The sequence below is a fragment of the Triturus cristatus genome, chromosome 7, assembly GCF_964204655.1.
Source record: "Triturus cristatus chromosome 7, aTriCri1.1, whole genome shotgun sequence".
Lineage (NCBI taxonomy): Eukaryota > Metazoa > Chordata > Amphibia > Caudata > Salamandridae > Triturus > Triturus cristatus.
In genome coordinates this window covers 1,624,553,158-1,624,573,907 of record NC_140590.1, presented here as the reverse complement: position 1 = coordinate 1,624,573,907, position 20,750 = coordinate 1,624,553,158, and positions in this window count along the sequence as shown.

The window sequence follows — 20,750 nt, the reverse complement described above, 5'->3', positions numbered from 1 at the left end:
GACAGCGCTCGTGGTCTCAGAGGCCGCCGGGTCCTTTCCACGGCCCGGCACAGCACGAGAGCCCCGGCCGGGGCCCTCCCAGGGCGAGCAGTGGCACTCCGGGGGGAGGGGAGGGACCCTTTTGCTTGCCGGCCCGGTACAGCTTCAGAATGCCGGGCAGAGGGCCACGATATCACAGAGCACCCCAGCGCACAGTTGGAACGCTCACCTCCGGAGTCGCAACCAATCCCCCGGCCCCACTGCTGCACCACAATTGGCCAGTCTGGATCTTAGGTGGAAGCCGCTCGCTTAGGCCCCGGCTTGTGTCTCTCCCGCAGCCGCTGTGTGATGCAAAGTGCACGTCCCAGCTCCGTGGCAGCCCAATGCCGGAAAACAGCACTCTCCACACTGCCGGGATCGGATTCCTCACTGAATCGGCTCCTCTGGACAGGATAGATGACGGATTAAATAAGGATTTTGGCCTAGACACACAGAGCCCAATTAGGCCACGCCCCATCAGTGATGTCACTTGAGATGTCATCAGTGATGTAATCCGTGATGTCACTGACCATGTCATGAGTGATGTAATATGTGAAGTCATCAGCAGTGCATTGCAGGGGCACGAGTTATAGTTATCTCAGCTAACTATAATGGCTGAATTTCACAGGTTTTGTACAAGTGAAATGTCAGCCTAACTATAATGTCCCTGAAATCTGTGGTTTTTTCTGTGAATTTCTACGGATTTTTAAATGCTAATTCCTTACTATAACGTCCCTGAAACCTATGTTTTTTTCAGTGAATTTCTAAGGTTTTTTAACTAGCAGTCATGTTTGCAGCGTGATGGAGAAAAGGGGCTGGGCCTCCAAACAGCTCTCAGGAATCCGATGCGTAGGATTTACAGGAGGTAGCAGGCGGGCCTCTTGGCCCCCAAGGTCCCTCTGGAGTAAAGTGGACTTCATCCCCCAACCAGTAGAGCACCAGGAGGCACGTTGCAAAGTGGTGGAGAAAGGATGCGTGGCCTCCGAAGACCTCTTAGCAATCCCACTGTGTGGGACTTAATGGAGGTAACAAGAGAGGTATTTGGCCCCAAGGACGTCCTTGAGGGCCATCTACCCCTCCTGTTACCTTCAGTAAGTCCCACACAGTAATATTGCTGAGTTCTGAAACCAGGCCACGCCCCCTTTCCCCACCAGTCTGCAAACACGCCTCTTGGCAAGCTCTTGGTTGGGGGATGAAGTCCCCTTTGCTGCTGGGGGTCCGTAGGGGCCAACTAGCCTACCTGTTATCTCCGGCAAGCCCCACATAGCAGGATTGTTGAGATGAGGTCGAAGACCGCGCCCCCTTTCTCCACCACTCTGCAAATTTACCTCCTGGCATTCTCTTGGTTGGGGGATGAAGTTATCTTGCCTCTTGAGGGCCCCTGGCGGCCAACTTGCCCTTCTGTGACCTCTAGAAAGCCGCACACAGCTGGATTGCTGAAAGGTGGTCAGAGGCCACGCCCCCTTTCTCCACCACTCTGCAAACACACCTCCTGGTGCACTGCTGCTTGGGAGATGAAGTCCACTTTAGTCCTTAGGCCCTCAGGACGTAAAGGGACCTCATTGCCCCACCAGCAGTGTACTGAGAGGTGTGTTTGCAGAGTGGTGGGAAAAGGGGCGTGGCCTCCGACCACCTCTCAGCAATCCCACTGTGTGGGGCTTACTGGAGGTAACAGGTGGGCTAGTTGACCCCTAAGGACGCTCAGCAGGGAAGGGGACTTCATTCCCTAACCAAGAGCGCGCCAGGAGGCACATTTGCAGAGTGGTGGAGAAAGGGAGCGTGGCCTCCGAAGACCTCTTAGCAATTTCACTGTGCGAAAGGACGTCCTTGTGGGCCTTTTACCCCTACTGTTATCTCCAGTATGTTCCACACAACAGGATTGCTAAGTTCTGATACCAGGCCACGCCCCCCTTCTCCATCAGTCTGCAAACGCGCCTTCTAGTATTCTCTTGGTTGGGAGATGAAGCTATCATGCCTCTTGAGGGTACCTGGGGGCCAACTTGCCCTCCTGTGACCTCTAGTAAGTCCCACACAGCTGGATTGCTGAAAGGTGGTCAGAGGCCACGCCCCCTTTCTCCACCACTCTGCAAACACACCTCCTGGTGCACTGCTGCTTGGGAGATGAAGTCCACTTTAGTCCTTAGGCCCTCAGGACGTAAAGGGACCTCATCGCCCACCAGCAGTTTGCAGAGTGGTGGAAAAAGGGGCATGGCCTCCGACCACCTCTCAGCAATCCCACTGTGTGGGGCTTACTGGAGGTAACAGGTGGGCTAGTTGGCCACTAAGGACCCTCAGCAGTGAAGGGGACTTCATCCCCTTACCAAGAGCGCGTCAGGAGGCGCATTTGCAGAGTGGCGGAGAAACCTCCCAAACTCAATTATGAGACAGAGCCAGCACTCGAAGTCAGGGGAAATATAGCCTGTTTAACTAATCAGGCTACTCCGGACGCAAATACACAGAGACGTGTTTCGGCTATGAGACAGCCATTTTCTCATAATCCAATACATATAACCAATATACTATGGCATTCGCGTGCACAGCAATTATTATAGTTTTCACACTACGTGCTGTTAATAATATACAAATAATTAACATGAGAATTTTTTTTTAAATATTTATTTATTGCTCATTACAACTCACATTATCCACAGCTCAGATCACAGAATATCAGTAGTAGAGACCCAAATGGGTAAATGTAAAAAATTAGATGGGTATTGCCTCTGGGTTCTACTGATGCGGTTCATCCGCATCAGACGTTGTGTTCTAGGACATTTCAAAGGTTATTTAAAAACACGGACTAATATCACATATCAATCCACAGCTGCAATGAAAAAGTTACAAATGCTTAATTAATTTTCTTAAAAGTAACACACAAACAGCTGTTTCAAACGGCAGTACTGCCTTCCAGTCAGGGGCCACAAGGCCTGTAAGTACCAAAAGACTCTTTTAAAAGTCATTGGCAACATAATCCTTGAGAAAGTATAGTGACCTCGTATTCATGGTGGAAATGTGAGGCCAAATGTCATGTTTTTTTTCTAGTGCCGCCATCAGGGTCTCATCATTCTATATACAATTGGAATACTCACACTGAAGGCAGCAAGAAAATTAAGCTTTAATCTATGAATCCAGTGTAATCTGATCCTTCAGTCAGTGTAAGAGACCCCTGACCCCACCGCTTGGCGGTCTAGTCAGCCATGACAATGATCTGGGCCATTCAAGACATAGTCCTATTTCTATGTCTATGTCTATGGTCGTCCATATGACCCAGCATTACTCCAAATGCCAGTTTTTGCTGCTGTGTATTTTCCGCTGATACCTCCATACATTCACCTCATAGTGCATGTTTGCGTCCATCTACACGTCAAAGTGAAATCTATATCTCTGGCAAACATGAGTACTTGTTTATTGATCTTTACAAGGAACTTTAAACTGTGTCCAGTGATTAGGTGCCTGGCGAGAAAATTAATCGCCCCTTTATGCAGATGATAACTGCAAATCATAGGTTCTCATTTCCTCCCTCGACGGTCCATGAGCAGTTTGCTGATATTGCCATCGCTCGGTCATTATGTGGGCCAATAACATCTCCATTTGCGCGGTAAGCAGTCTCTGGGCGAGAGCTTGTGCCCTAAGTAGACTGCAGGGCTGGAACAGGTACCTCCGCAGTGCCACCAGGAGGTGAGCAGCAACAGTGCAGCCATCTAGGCAGTGGCTTAGCACAAAATGATGGGGTCCCCCTGCAAAATGTGATGAGGGGCCCCGTCATCTCCCAGATCGCACAGATATTCATTAGTCTTGGGCTCAATGGAGTCCCACTGAAGGGTTGGGTCCCCTCTATGCTGCAGGTGGCCTGCTCGTTAAAGCAGAGTGACTTTCCCGAGCGTTTACCTATTTCTTAGTCCACCCCATTGCCTGCATTCTGCAAGGCATGCAATGGCATGGCTTTGCGAGGTGAGATGGCCCCCTTCAAAACATGGAAGCCTGCCCCCCCACATTCAGGGGCCTCCGTTAAGCCCCTACACCTAGGCCTGGCCTTTAAAGCCTGCAAAGGCCAGAATGTGACGGTATGTGCCATGGACAGCTTGTGGCATCTAGAAGTCTCTCTCGCTGCCTTGTGCTATTATGTTACGTTATGTTAAAATATTTGTAGAGTGCATGGCTGCCCCAGCAACGAGACGTCCCAGTGCTGACTGAGTGGTAGAATGGGAAGGAGAGGCAACTTAGTGATTGGAGAATAGCCAAGTCTTCACAGCCCTTCTAAAAGTCCAATGGTTAGAGATGCTGCGGGTAGGAAAAGGTAGGGAGTTCCAAAGGGCAGGCGCCAATGCCTTGAACGAGCGACCACCCGCTCTGGCCCTGAGTACCCGAGGCACTCGGGCCAGATGGAGATCCGTTGACCGCAAAGCACCGGCGGGAGCATAAGGGAGACACATATCACTCAAAATCCTAGGGCATAGGCCCGAAAGAATCTTATGGATGATGCAAAGAGCTTTAAAATGGATTCTCTGTTCTATTGGCAGCCAGTGTAGCTGACGAATGAGGTCAGAGACGTGACAGTGCTTAGGGAGTGCGAAAAGAGCGCAGGCTGTGGCGTTCTGAGCACGTTGGAGCCTTTTGATCACTGACTTATTAGAGCCAAGGAACAAAGTATTGCAGTAGTGCCTGTCTGGCCAGATAAGTGGATTGGACAATCAGCTGCCGGGTATGGTGATCAAAAAGTCCTAGAATAGGCATTAAGCCACGTAACAATCCGAAGCAGGTACCTGCTATTGATTTACCGATATTATCTACCACCAATTTAAAAAAAATATATTTTTACTGTCATTTCAGATAACCTTACAAATGAATTCAGACTCAACAGATAGAGCTGGCCATCAACTGGGATACAAGGGAGGGAGGGTGAAGGAGGGGGTGAGTGGAGGGGGGGAGATAGAGAGTGGGGGGGGAAGGAAGAAACAGATACATCATGCACATTTGGTGTCTTAGAATCCCGCTTCATGGTGTATCTCGTCTAGCATTGCATTTGACATTCACAGGTTTGGTACCTCTGTAAAGGTCCACTTCTGTAGGCATCACTATAAAACACATTACATTAGGTTTCATGTTCTATAGCAAAATCTCATATTCTCCCTGTGTCTTCCAGCTACGCCTGACTTCCATCGCGTTTAATTCCCCTGAGTATTATCCGGTTACTCCTCAGGTGTAGTGCTATCCCTTAATCTTAGAAATGATAGAAGTGGCTCCCATATCTCCCAAGGCCGAGACGCCTGTGGCATCAGTTCCCAGTAGGCTGCTAACTGTTCGTGGCAGTAGGCTGCATCCTGTGACCAGTGTTCTACTCGTGGTGTGGCTCTCCCTCCCCAGTGTTTGGCTACCTGTCGCTTGGCCAGTAAAAGAAGCATGGCAAGCAGCCACCTATATTCTGGTGGTTCCTCCTTAACGTATCCGAGGAGACTAACTACTGGTGTCTGCGTCAAAGAGTGCCCAGTGATTTGTTGGAGAGTATTGTGTACTGCTCTCCAATATTCTGCGATTTTGGGGCATTCCCAGGCCAGATGCAGGAAGGAAGCCTGAGGCATCGAGCAGCGCACACAGCTTGTCCCTTCTCTTAAACCCATGCGATGTAACTGTTTGGGTGTGCGGTATGTTCTATATAGGAATTTAAAATGTATGAAACACGGCCTATACTGGGCGAGAGGACTGCGGTTTGTCTGCAGCAGCCCGCTCATTGTTCCATCATTAAAGGGGGGACAGTAGCCACCATCCACTGGATATAGGCTCCTGGGGTGCACATTGATGCTTTGTTATGCATGATAGTGTACAGTAGTGTAATCAATTTATGATGTGTTGTATTAGTTAGTTTGTGTTCTAAAACATCTAGAGTGGGCGGGGGTTCTGGGAATGTATTGTGCAGTACTTTACAGGTGTCTCTCAGCTGCTGATATAGAAGAACATCCATAACCGACTGCTGAGTGGCGTCCGGTGTCCGGGGGGAGGGGGGAGCTGAGGGGAGTACAGGTCCAGGTCTGCGTATGTACACAGATTTCGCTAATGTGCCTTGGCTTTTGCACTTGAGTCTAGCAGAGCCAGTATCAGTGGGTTGTTGATTATCGGGATGGAAGGGGAGTACAGGTATGAGAGTCGAGCTCGGTGTCTCAAATCATCCCAAGCCCATTTCACACAGTTGGCTGTGGTAGTCATGTTACGTGTCTGTCTGTATGGGTGATATAATGCCATTGACAAGTGTGAAAGATCTATCTCATTTGCCTCCTCTGCCACATGTGGTTGAAATCTGATAGGGTACACCCAGAAACAGACATATTGAGCCTGGACGCATAGTGCGTATAATGTCAAGTCAGGGGCATTCAGTCCTCCCTGGCACAGGGGTAGGGTAAGGATCTTGCACGCTATCCTGGGCTGCTTCCAGCAAATGTAAGTGATATCAGTAATGATATTAGTCGTTGTAAGAATTAGGATGGCAGAAGCAGTGGCACATTAACAAACAGGCACAGGAATTTGGGCAGAATTACCATTTTTAGGTCTCGCCTCACGAAAGCATCGCATGCGCTGCCCTCGCTATTGAAGTACCTTTTGTAATCGATTCTGCCGAGGGCTTTCGTGCACGCGTCTGCATGGATAAACATGGCTGCTCTTGCCATTTGTCCATAGCAGACAGCATGCGAGTGTTCGTAAGCACTGTGGACAGTCCCACGCCATTTTGTTGCCATAGCAACGAAAATGCCGCTTTTAATTAGCGTTGCTTTCGAGATCTCTTTCACTTTCGCGGCCGCTTGTTTTTATTGGCCTCTTCTCTGTTTCTTGTTTCATGAAGCAGCAACCTCTGGTTTGTTTGCCACCCCCTGCCACCCCTTAAATCACCAGACACTCATTTGCATTATGTCTACAAGTAAATGAATTAAACTGCTCTTTCGAACGAAGTTCCGAATATGTAATGAGGCTGGCAGAAGCTGGAAGCCTTGCGCGTTATTTACAATCCGGCATATTTAAAGGCATTTTAATGAAATACACAAGCGCTAGAATTATCTCAGTATATCATATACACCACGGGCTTTCTCCGTTCTTTGGACAACGGAGCGCGGCTGTTGCTCGTACTACGACTGCCAGGTAGTAAACTCCAAATTGCGGCGGATACGTCTGTCTGGCACAAATATCGAAGCTAAAAGGCTCAGTCAGCACGGGAGGCTCGTTCACGCGGTCTCCGGCACACACAGGTCACCTCCCGGATATCAACTTCAATTGGAAGGGTCTGAAATAACCAAATAAACACATACAGGCACTTTCGGTTTCCCTGGGAATAACTTCCGGTTCCCTCAAGGTAACGACCAGCAGGTCTTATTGCTGTTGTTTGCCATCAGTCGCTGCACTGTGGGTGGACTTTGGCACGGAGACAATCATGGTAGGTGCATCTGTTAATGCATCAACTCAAACTGTGCGTGCAGAGTGCAGAACAAGGGGATAACATCGGATTCAAATCCTTGCACCCCAGCCTTAAATGAGACTTAGTTAATATTATTAATACTTGTTTTAACAATAAATTAAAACAATTTTGAAAAAACTACATCGTGATTACTTTGAAAGCACAGTCTTTATATCAAGAGAGTGTTCATCTTCCAACACACTTCACACTGAACCCCATTTTTGTATCCTTGTACCCAGCAGGGAGTTTCATTTTGTAATTTGTAATTTTCCTATCCAAATGTGGATTTATAAGTCATAACATGCAAAGTGGCTAATGACCAACAACTTGTCGGGATGGAGCGATATTGTCACAAATGAGACAATGCCCACCCTTGGCATGTTTGCTGCCCAGCTATTCCCTTTTGCGATAAACGGTAGTGATAGTCTACAAATACCTGTATAAAACCACACCCATATTACTAAGTTAAGACAACATGCCATAGTTCAAACAAAAGTCACAATGTTAAAGAGTCTGCTCGGTTATTAAAAGGGACCTATGAACGTCAGATATTTTTTGGTTTGGAGGGAGTATGGATAGACCACTAAGCATGCTGTGGATTGAAATGCGGGGTGGATCATGGCACTTAAGTACTAAAGTTACAACATTCGGGGACAACCATATCTGGGTTTGGAGCCTTGAAGGGTGGACAGCATGCTCCCAGCCTCTGCTTCCCTTCTACAAGTGACTGCTTTCAGCCATGATAGTGGACTAATTCTTCATCGAAGACTACAACTCCCAGAATGCCCCAATATGTTAAACTCAAGAGTCGAAAGGCTATTTACTTGTGTCCTGCCAATATGGGAACATGTTGCAGCTCTCGTTCTATACCATATATGCGGATATATCTGCAGGGCTGCTAGTACGTGTGGGTGAAATCAGTGCCATATAGGCATCAGTGATGTGCTGGAGTTAATGAGTGGTCCAGCGGGGCAGAGAGAAGCAGGCAGCGCCAGCGGGCCGATCCCTGCTCCAGCCACCAGCAGCAGATCGCAATTAGATACCTGCCAATAAGAATGCCCAGAATGATGATGAGCCTCCTGCGCGAGCTGGAATTTGAAAGTGAGAAGCACTAATAAAAGTGCGATGTTGCTGATTTATTACTGATCGAGCAGGAACAGATGAAGAGGGGGACGAAAAAAGTAGTGTTTGTGCCGGCGGTTCACACATAGCAACACAAGCCCCCCGGGACCGACAGGGCGCTGCCGGAGGAAAGTGGAGCTCACACTTAAAACCGGAAGGGGAGGGGATCTATGAGGGGCCAGGAGAGTTGGGGCAGAGTCAGTGATGCGGCAGGGTTCTGAAATGGCGGGTCACCGGCACTTCTGTGCTTGCTTCTGACAGACAGCGAGAGCCAGAGTAGTCAGTGTCGACTGGCTCGTGCCCCAACCCTTCTGGGCTTTCTGATAATTTGCAGGCCATGTCCATATTAATTAGCCCTCTGTAAAAAAAACAAGCATTTGCAATGCAATAGGTCTCGCATTTATGCGACATTAAGCTATTGGCATTGTAAATTACAATGCCTTTTATTTATGTTTTAAAAATGAAACCATAAATAAAAGGCTTTGTCATTTACAATGCCGATAGTTCAAGCTCGCGTAAATGCGAGACCTATTGCATTGCAAATGCTTGTTGCTATTGCCAACTTTCCCGAAAGGGATAGAGGTAAGCGGTTCCATATTGGAAGTCTGTCCTCCAGCCAGGTAACTGCTCTGCCGTAGTTTGCCTTACCCAGTTCCCCTCCATCTCGACTTAACCATATTCCCAGATATCTTGCCGGTTCCGTCGCCATGTTAGTGAGAATTCCGACTCAAACTGTGGGGTGTTGTCCGTAAGGGGGAAGAGGATGGATTTAGTCCAGTTTATTGTGCTTCTATACAGCCCCCCAAAGTGTATGACCTTACGTTTAACTGCATCTAGGTTAGAATGGGGCTCTCGAACATAGAGCACTACATCATCTGCATACATCGAGACTAGCACTCCGCAGGATCTAAAATTAAGCTCTCTGTGTGCATGGTGTTGTCTCAACCGGGTTTCCAGTGGTTCCAGAGCCATGACAAACAAAATAGGGGATAGAGGACATCCCTGATGAGTACCATGTGCAATTAAAAATTGGGCTGATGACAGTACGTTGAGACGTAGTCGTGCGGTTGGGGGATTGATATAACAGGTTTATAAAACGAATAAAGTGGGAGCTGAAACCCAACTGCCGGAGGAGACCGAAGAGAAAGGACCACTCCAGCAAATCAAACACTTTTGTGGCATCTAGGAAGGTGGCGACTGCCGTCAAGCCAGGTTCCACACTCTGCATAATCGCAAACAGCGTTGTGAGATTATGTGCCATCGATTGGTCTGGAACACATCTTGATTGATCCAGACGGATTATAGTTGGTAACAGAGGTCGTATTTGGCTGGCAGTAAGTTTAGCTAGGATTTTGCTCTCTACGTTAATCATTGAGCGAGGTCGGTATGAGTCGCATAAGTGTGGCGGTTTACTGAGCTTTAGTATGGATATAATTACTGCTTCCCTTAGTGAGGGGGGTTATATTTGGACCTCTAGAGATGTCTGATACACAGCCAGCAAATGAGAAACCAACAGAGTAGCGTATTCTTTGTAGAAGGAGGCCGTCATGCCATCCAGACCGGGGGTCTAGTCGTTCGGGAGGCTACGAATAACCTGCAGGACTTCCACCTCAGTGAAAGGTGAGTTCAGGTACTGGCGGCGCGCATCATCAGCTGGATTGTATCAAAATATTCAATTAGTTCCTGCTCTTGCATTGCTGGAGCAGAGTTTTCTGTTTGAAAATTCGTTGGTTTTTGAAGCTCTGGTATGTCTATTTGTCATATTAATTTATTAATAACTAATAATTAATTATTTGTCTTGTGCAAGTGTGTTTATATTAATCAATCCGTTTGTCCTAATAAGAGAGAGTTACACGTGGGTACGCATAAATGTGCTGTTTAACAATAACATGCGTGTTTTCATGTTTAAACGTTGCTATGTGCTGTTTATTTTTGAGCACAAAATGCTTTCCGAATTAATGCTTTTCCATGTTGCAAGTGCTAGATAGATGCATACACATAAGGGTATTAGTGGGGTTTACACTGTTTAATCACTATGCTGTGGTAACGTTGTTTTTGTTTCTTTTAATTAAGATGGTCTATTGTGGCCTATGGTGGCCTAGTCAAAGATGGCCGATTTTGTAAGCCTGGCCTTGATTTGAAAGTAGAAAACCGTGATGGGAGAGAGCCCTGTTGAATATGGTCCTGAAGTCAGCTGACCACAGTCCTTGCTTGCTTTGCTAAATTTCCGTGAGGACAGCAGCAGCCTGGGTAATCTTCGAGTGAAATGGAACGTCCTTGGCAGCCTTGGGAAAACAAAGGAGCCTTAGAGAAAGACTGAACATTGGTCTCATTGCCGAGGAGAAGTAGAACTAACAAGATACATTTGTGTTTCTTGGTTCCTGTTCCGTAGTCTTTATTTTGTGATTTTTCCTGAGCGGAGATTTTCGAATGTAGCAATGTTACATCCTTTCCTTCTCGCTCTGCTCAGCGGTCCAGCGGACATTACAACTTTTTTATGTATCTTTCCTTTGTTCGATTTATTATAAAATTGTTAGCCTAGAGAGGCCACTTGCCACTTGCCATTTGCCTTTGCCGCGTACCGAATCTACGTTGCTGAGGATTGATGCTGAAGGGACTTCGTCTTGAGAGACTTTACCGAGAGACTTGTCCTGACCCGTTCTGACATTTAGCTAGAATAGGTAACTATGAGAAAAATGATTTATGCTGCTTGATTACCATTTTGACTAATTTAGATAAAGCAATATAATTTGAACATGGTGTTGGATACTATTTCTTGTCAATTATTGTGTATTATATTTTGATTATTGCCGTATAGGTTGTTTAGATTATGTTTAAGGGCAGTCTCAATAACCAGGTCTTATCGACCTCGATATAGATGCAGGGTGACTAGGAGTTTTCTTTTCCACAGGTTTATTGCTGCTGGTAGAGTATTTGAGCGTATGTTAGTGAAATGGGCCCTAGCGTATGATGAATGTATGTGCGTGTAACTGTGAGATTACTCTATCTGTGGTAGTGGGAATATTATACACACCCTGATCTCTATCAATTTCCTGGTAGCAGAGGATGGTTATTGATGATTGTCTTGATCTGATAAGATTGCATGTACATTAGCTTATTGATTATTGATTATTGGTTGATGTTGGTATATGTACTAATACTATATGTTGGAGTCGTAATGTTGAGTTATATGTAGTGCTTCTGGAACTTGGGAGCTGGTAGCAGTTCCGTAGTAGGGCAGAGGGAAGTATATGCTGCTCTCGGGAAAGACGGAATTGTAAGGAATAACGTGTGACAATTGAAGTTGCGCGTCACATTGTCTGGGTTCGGAATCAGTGACATTGTCGTATGTTACTATTAGATATTTCTGGTATATAAGGAGTGTATATGATAGTGAAGGTTATCTGTGAAACTCTGGTCTTAAGTCCCAGGGATCCGTAAGGATTACCGTTAAAGCTTATCGCGGGAGAAGTAATAGGTATTCTCTGAGCTTGTTTGAGAAACTGGACAGGGGAAAGCTGTTTAGTTGATGTATGTTATAATTCTGTAGTGGGACAGATCGTTCCCGGGAAGCAGGATTCTGTGTGTATGTACTATATTTTCTTGTATGAATGTGCGTAAATGTATATACATATTTAGTTGACTGTAAGACTCTTTGGACAAGTCCTAGAGGAAACAGTTAATGAATGTATGTTAGAAGGGCAGAGTAGAGGGAAGTGCTACTGTGTCAACGAGAGGTTTCCTGTGAAATAAATTCTCTTTTACTATTCTGTGGTTAGCGAAGCAGACAATGGAGATGTTTTTATGTTGTAACTAATTGATTTTGTAGAAATTTTGACACGAAGTCTACTGAAGAGATTTTGTAAAGGAGGGGTAGACGAGTGACAGAAGACAGGAGACAAGCGACTGCAGCGACTGTTGACGTCAGAAAGACCGCGCTCTGATTGGATAGTGGATCAGAATAGTGCTCGCGCTAGGATTGGTGCGTTGGTGTGAGCCGCGCAAGGATTGGAAGAGCTATTTAGTGACATAGACGCTCAAGGATTGGTGCGTTGGTGTGAGTCGCGCTGCTATTGGTTGAAAATTCGTATTGTATATTTATAATACGGAAAGAGTAAGGTTTTTGGTAAACGCTAAAATGTATTACCAAGAAGAGAAAAAGAAGAAAACATTTTTGGGTAAAATTAAAAAGTGGTTTAACAAGGATAAAGATGTTAAAACAAGAGAGGGTGAGTTGTTACCTCCAACGAAAACACCTGCATCCTTTATGGCTGCGAAATATGGGTTTCATACCTGTATATGGTTGGAGAATTGGGTTAGGTATACTAAAGAAGATGGTATTCTAGCATTTCCAGAACATGGTTCATTTAATCTGGCCGTGTTGAGAAATTTACGGGAAAAGATGTTATGTCTAGACCCGAAACCAAGACCTACACAGTTTGAGGCTTTAGTGGAATGGGAAGAGGAAGTACATGAGCGAGAAAAACAGAGATCTGGAGGGTACTACAGATATATGTTTGGGAGGAGACATGATCGTGAGACTCATCATGATCGAATGAAAAGGTGGCGAGATGTTAGTATGTCAGAGGGATTATATCCGATGAGAACAGTTGAAGGAGGAGCAGAAAGGGTTCCTGAGTCAGAAATGAGAAAATATGGAGTTAATGAGTATGAGGATGAGGTCTTGAATGACATGATTTACAAGAGACCACCTCCATATAGACCAGAACCGGATAAGAGTACACCAGTTGTTTCTCCGATAAGAGATACAGTTTGTGTCAGTGAGACAGAAAATGAGACACCTGAGTTGAGAAGTGATCACTACCTTGATGAGAATGCCAGACAATTAGCCAGAACTACAACAGAGTTGACTGAGAAGATTAGGGAGTTAACGAAGAATCTGGAAGCTGTTACGGTGCCTGTAACTATAGGTCCGGTTATGCCTGTGTTTGACAAACAGAGGACAGGTGAAAATGGACTGGTGATTCCATATGTTCGGAATAATTTGACAAATTCAGTTGGTCCTTCAGGAGATTCAGGTAAAAGAGCAGAAAGAAGTGACCTGAGACAATCGAGACATGACACATGTAGTAAAATATTGGATGCTAGTGAAGCTAGTTGTTCAGGGATGCCAATTTTAGAACCGCAGAAGAGAGTGGTTCCAGTGAGAAAAACTGCTGAAATAACAGTTGAAGATTTGAATGATTGGATGAAAGTTCTACAGAAAAAGGATAAAGATTCACAAGTAATTGATGTGGCTAGGTTACGTGTAGAACTAGAAGAGCTTGTTACAGGAACAGTTCCAACAGAAATTCTGAAGAGTCATCATGATGGTGAGCTAATGTTTATGTGCAAGAACATTACCTGGAGAGCAAGAAATACACATGACAGACTAAGAGCAATAGCGAATGAGCAGGGAGTTGACATTGATAAAGTGAAAGCTTTACAAAAAACCTACAGGATGGATTTTACAGAGAAGGATATTGAAAATTTGAATGCTACTGGTAGAACAGGACTGATTAAGGAAATGGTAGCATTATTGCGAAGATGGGGTGATGTAGAAAAGTGGAAGGATAGGTGGTATAAGAAAAGAGATGAAGCTGAAGATAGAACAACTTATTCAGCATTTCCAGTGAGAGAAAAAGATAAACCAGTGGATAATTATCCTATGAGAGAAATACCTGGAGGAGGATATGTACATGTTCCATGGACTAGACAGGATATTTTATCATTCACGAATGATTTCCCTCGATTGAGAGAAAAGCCCGTCGAGTGGTATAGGCAGGTAGATAGGTTTGTGAAATTGTCAAAAGTGCTGTGGGTTGACCTGAATAGTCTATTTGATATAATTGTTCCAGCAGACTTGTGGACTGAGTGTAAAATAGTTGTGAGTTGGCCTACTGAGGAATATCCAAGAGACCCAAGAACAGGGGCACCAGATCCAGAGGTAATGAGAAAGTATGATCAGGTGATGGTATACCTCAAGAGTAAAGTTCCTGCAAAAGAGACAGACTGGGTAAAGATAGATCGAACACAACAGGAAGCGAAAGAATCAGTTCATGCTTTTTACGAAAGGCTGATACTAGCATTTAAACAATTCAGTGGAGATGAACACCTGGGTGACAAAGATTTGAGTCATTTTGTATACAGATTTGTATATGGCCTTAGACCTGAAATTGGTGAGAGAATGCGTGAGCATACAGTGGATTGGCAGAGTAAGAAAGTAGATGAGATTCTGAGACATGCGAAATACTTCAGTGATGAAATTGAAGCAAAACAAAGAAAGCTGAAAGAGAAAGCAATGTGGGCACAAGTGAAAGTTGCGGAAAGACAGGAAGCACAGTTAGTGGAACAGGCGAATAATCCAGGAAACAATGCAGGGAATAGACCTAGATATGCAGGGAAAGGAAAAGGAAGTCTTGAGGAAGCGAAAAAAAAGTTTCCTTGTCACAACTGTGGCCAATTGGGGCATTGGAGATCGGAGTGTCCTAATCCACCATTAGTGAGTAATGAGAATAAATCCTTAAATCAACAGGTGCAGAATGAAGGAAATGATCAACAGCAGCAACAACAGAAAGTTGTGAGAGAGCAGAGTCAAGAGCCAAAACCGCCCTTGCCGCAGAATAAAGGGTTACAAAAGTATAATCAGGATTCAGGATTCTACAATGATGAACAGGTAAACAAACCAAGACGTTCAAACAAGGTACAACAGTACTTGTTAAAGAGTGAAGGGAGTAAATCTGAGGGTGATTATTGACGGTGCCGAGGAGAGCAAGAAGAGTGCATACTTGGTGCAACTCTAGAAATAGACCAGGCAGGACCATTTGTGGATGGGAAAATAAATGAGGAGAGTGTTACTTGTTTGGTAGACACAGGTGCGACAAGATCAACTGTCAGGTCAACAGATGTTAGAAATCTTCCTCTCTCGGATGAAGCAATCCAAGTAGTTGGTGTAGCCAATACCCAAATCAGAACACGTCTTACTGAACCAGTAAGAGTACAGATAGGGAAATTTTCAGACATGCACAGATTCATTGTCTGTGACACGAGTCCAGTGAACCTGTTAGGTAGGGACTTGTTGTGCAAGATGAACTGCACAATTTTTTGTACACCGGATGGAATAGCATTTGAGACACCAGATGAGGATGTTTTGTACCGAGTGACTCTAGAGAATAGAGAAAGTGAGTTAATTGGTGCATTTGCTGTGTTTGATCCAGAGGATTTGCCTCGAGAGCTGAGAGACACAGTGAAAAGGACAGTTTGGGATTTTACTGGAGAGGATGTGGGATTGATGAATAATGTAGATCCAGTGAAAATTGCAGTAAAAGAGGGAATTACATATCCTAACATTCCTCAATACAAAATGACACCAGAAATAATTGAAGGAATAACTCCTATAATTGAGAAAATGATTCAGCAGGGAGCCCTGAGAGAACTACTGAGTAGTCCATGTAATTCACCGATAATGGGACTAAAAAAGCCTAATGGGAAATTTAGGATCGTACAGGATTTGAGAAAAGTTAATCAAATTGTGGTGGCATGTTGTCCTATCGTGCCAAATCCATCAGTGATCCTGTATCAAATTCCACATGATGCCGAGTGGTATACAGTAATTGATTTGTGTCATGCATTCTTTTCAATTCCGTTACATCATGATAGCCAGCCGATTTTTGCATTTAGGTTTGGCCAGCGTATCTTAGCATGGTGTCGTATCCCACAGGGGTATACGGAGAGTCCTTCGATATTCAATCAGTTATTGAAGAAATCGTTGGAGAGTTTGATCATGCCTGAGAGCTCAGTATTAGTGCAGTATATTGATGACCTACTTGTGGCATCAAAGACACGTGAAGCTTGTGAAGTAGATACCATAGCTTTACTGAATCATCTGGCCGATGGAGGGTTAAAGGTATCCCCAGCCAAATTGCAATTTTGCAAGAAAGAGGTGCATTATCTTGGACACAATATTGAAAAGTGTCTGAGAAAAGTGACGGATGACAGGATCAGAATAATCAGAGAAATGAAAGCCCCAAAAACTCAGAGGGAAGTGAGAATGTTCCTGGGTATGGTGGGTTATTGTCGTCAGTGGATAATTAACTTTTCTTTGATAGCAAAGCCACTGATTAAATTGACAAAAAGTGAGATGACAGATCCATTGGATCTAGATGCAGAACAAATGGCAGCATTTGAAGAGCTCAAAAGTAAAATGTGTGAGGCTCCAGCTTTGGGTATGCCTGACTATGAAAAGGAGTTTGAGCTGTACTGCAGTGAGAAAAATGGATGTGCACTTTCAGTGTTAATTCAGAAGCATGGATTACTGAGAGGGCCTATTGCGTACTTCTCATCGACACTTGACCCTGTAGCTGTGGGTTTACTAGGTTGTCTGAAATCTGTGGCTGCAACATGCAGAAGTCTGGAACAAAGTGAGGGAATCATAATGGGATATCCTGTAAGGGTATTCGTACCTCACAATGTGGCAATTCTTTTGACAAGAAGTAGAACCCAGTACATGTCACATAGTCGGTTGACTAAATATGAAAAAGTGATTCTGGGAGCATCAAATGTGACTCTTGAAAGATGTGTGAATGTGAATCCAGCGACACTCTTGCCGGATATTGAAAACGTGGGTGTAAAGATGGAAGATGATCATGATTGTTTGGATGTGCTTGAGTACTGTACGAAACCGAGACCAGACATAAGGGATCTTCCCTTGCATGAGAGTGATCATGTGTTGTTTGTGGATGGATCATGCCTGAGGAATGATGATGGTGTGCTATGTGCAGCATATGCGGTGTGCAAAGTTTCAGAGGTCATGGAAGCATCACCATTGAAAGGAGTGAAATCTGCGCAAGTTGCTGAATTGATAGCATTGACAAAAGCTTGCGAAATTGGGAAAGATTTGAGGACGACTGTGATGACTGATAGTCAGTATGGATTTGGGGTTGTGCATGACGTTGGCCAGCTTTGGCTACAAAGAGGTTTCTTGACATCGAGTGGAACTCCAATAAAGAATGCTGAAATGATTGGTAAATTGCTTGAGGCGATACAGCTGCCTAAGGAGTTAGCAGTTGTAAAATGTGCTGCCCATGGACAGGGAGAAGATTTTATCACGGTTGGAAACCGTTACGCAAATGATGTTGCGCAATACTGTGCCAAAACAAATCAGTCCATTAATCGGGACCGAGAGGGGGAAATGTCTTTTCTCTCTGTGATGTTTACTAATGTCTTAGAAACCTGGGATGAAGTGAAACAGTTGCAAGATGAGGCAGGAGAGGAAGAGAAGAAAGATTGGATTAAGGCAGGATGTGCTCCAAGAGAAACAGACCATGTTTGGGTCTACAGAGATGGCAGACCAGTAATGCCTAACTCCATTTTGTCGTCAATGGCAAGAATGTATCATGGCCAGGGACATTTGGGAAGGGATGCGATGGTTAGGTCATTTAAACAAACCTGGTACAATGCAAAGTTCAGGACAATTGCAGAAAGCATCTGTCAAAGGTGTTTGGTTTGTCAGCAATTTAACACTGGGAAAAAGACAGTGGTGAGTCTGGGAACAATAGGCAGAGAAGGAGGTCCTTTTACAAGAATGCAGATTGATTTCATTGAAATGCCCCAAGTAAACAGACTGAGGTATGTTCTAGTGGTAGTCTGTTTGTTTTCAAGGTGGGTGGAAGCTTACCCGACTAGAAGAAATGATGGAATAACAGTGACAAAGTTACTGTTAAGGGAGTTGATTCCTAGGTACGGGTTTCCAGTAACAGTTGAGTCTGATAGAGGTGGGCACTTTCAAAATGAACTCATGGGTTTGATTTGTGAAGCATTGAAAATACAGCAGAAGCTACATTGTGCATACCGACCAGAGGCTTCTGGTGTGGTTGAGCAGATTAATGGCACAATCAAGAACAGGATTGGAAAAATGTGCTTAGCCACTGGCATGAAATGGCCAGATGTTTTACCTCTAGTGCTGATGACTATTAGATCTACTCCAGATAGAACTACTGGCTTGAGTCCGCACGAAATAATCATGGGACGTGCAATGCGCCATGCATTTGTGCCTGTCAATAAGTTGGTGACAATAACTGATGACATGATTTTGGATTACTGTAAAGGCCTGGCTGACGCAGTTCAATCTGTGTTTCACCAGGTTGGAGAAGAAGCTACCACACTTGAGAAGAAGCAAGCCCATGATCTGAGTCCAGGAGACTGGGTGAGGATTAAGGTGCACAGAAGAAGAAATTGCTTGGTTCCAAGGTGGGGAAGGCCGAGACAAGTTATTCTGACTACGACAACTGCAGTAAAGTGTGCTGGAGTGAAACACTGGGTACATGCAAGTCATACTCTGAGAGTTCCAAACCCAAAAGAAGGGACTGGTAAAGAGTATTTTGAAGAGTCAGATTCCAGTGATGATGAAGATACAGAATCAGTGGGGAAAGAAGTAGGAAAAGCTTCGAATGAACCACTGCGAGTATCAGAGAAAAGATCAGATTCTGTAAGAGAGCCTGAAGTTTCAAAAAGCAGTGAAGGAAAGAGAAAGGAAAAGAGAAATTTCACAGAGACTACTCCTGAATCAGAAGAGGAGGAGATTGAGGAACCACTTGAGATTATACTTGAAGAAGTAGGGTCAGAAGAAGATAGAGAGGGAAAGATTGCGGAAGACCCCCGAGGAGGTGTAGGGAATATTCTTGATGAGCTAGGTGAAGGGACAAGTAGACAGCAAGAAGATTGCGTGTCGGAGACTCGAGGAGGGACAGAAGTAGGGAAATCTCAAACAGTGGTGAAAGATTCTGTGGAAAAGAAGAAGACTGCTAGAAAACGAAAACAGAAGGCACTTGAAACAGAATTGGGTGATGAGAATGAACAAACAGAGGGTCGAGTTCTGAGAAAGAGAACTTGGATTGGAGAAAGAAGTAATAAAGAAATAAAGCCGAAAAAGGTGATAAAAGGAGATTGTTGGCCTAACAACAGAGTTAAGAGGCTGAGATACAAAATAATAAGAGCAAGTACATCAAAAGCTGAACAAGTGAATGAAGTATCGAGTCAAAGTTCAAAAGCTGAAGGAGAAGAATCAAAGGAATCAAAAGAACCAGTAGAAATAAAAAGAGTAAGAAGACCCAACCAAAAGTACAGATCACCGGAATGGTCTTATGTGGCACTGTCTGAAGAAGGGAAAGAAGAAACAGTGACTCGAGATAATCCGGAAGAGATCTTGAGAGAAGTGGTTGAGGAAGATACTGGTGAAATTCTGAAAGTACTCTTGACTGACATTGGAGAAGAGTCAAGTACTGAGGATTTTGATGTTGGAGATCTAATACAATTTGATGTTGAAGAAATTGAAGTGAAGAATGACAAGTATCCAAACTGAATAAAGGAAGGATTCACTTGGATTAAGTGAACGAAAGGATCATTTGGAAAGACTGAAGAAAAATTGAAAAGAATTGTTGAAGAATTTAAGAGTTCCAATTTCAGTAGTGGAGTAGTAGAGGCTAAATTAAAGTAGTAAAATGGCTAACATAGAGGATAATCGAAATAGATGTGCCTTCTTTAAAAGGTGGTGTAGAATGTGCTGCTGCTGTACTGGATTATTAATGCTTCTATGGGGTGTTTTAGTTTTATTAGTTACTTTTAAAGTTGAGTTTGAGATGCATACAGAGAATGTGACAAATGTAGAGAAGAATTCGCAAAAAGTAGTTCCGATTAGAATTAGTAATACTTACATACACAAAGATAGGTCAATTAACTTTTCTAGTAATGTTTTTTCAAAATTGTTATACGAATATGTGAAAACAATGGAAGTGAGGGATTGCTACGTTTGTATGCAATTACCTGCATCCGTTTCAGAGGGTGTTACTTATCATCATTTACCAGCTACATATGGTATTTCTTGTAATATTTTAATTATTTGTTAGGGAAAGTAGATTATAAGATGTCTAACAGAGATAGTATTTTTGGGCATTTGCCAATGAACAAAGAGCTGAATCCAGCTAAAGAAGCTAACACTTTTGGTGAAATTTTTATCGAAGAAAAAGGATTAACATTAGATTACATTTTTAAGAATAATTTAACTTGCAGTCTGAAAGGAGAGGAGAAAGCTTTCCTGGATATGGTAGAGGAAAGGAGATTGAACATGCAGGAAAAAGCAGGAAAATATAAAGTGAGTGAGACAATTTGGGACATTGAG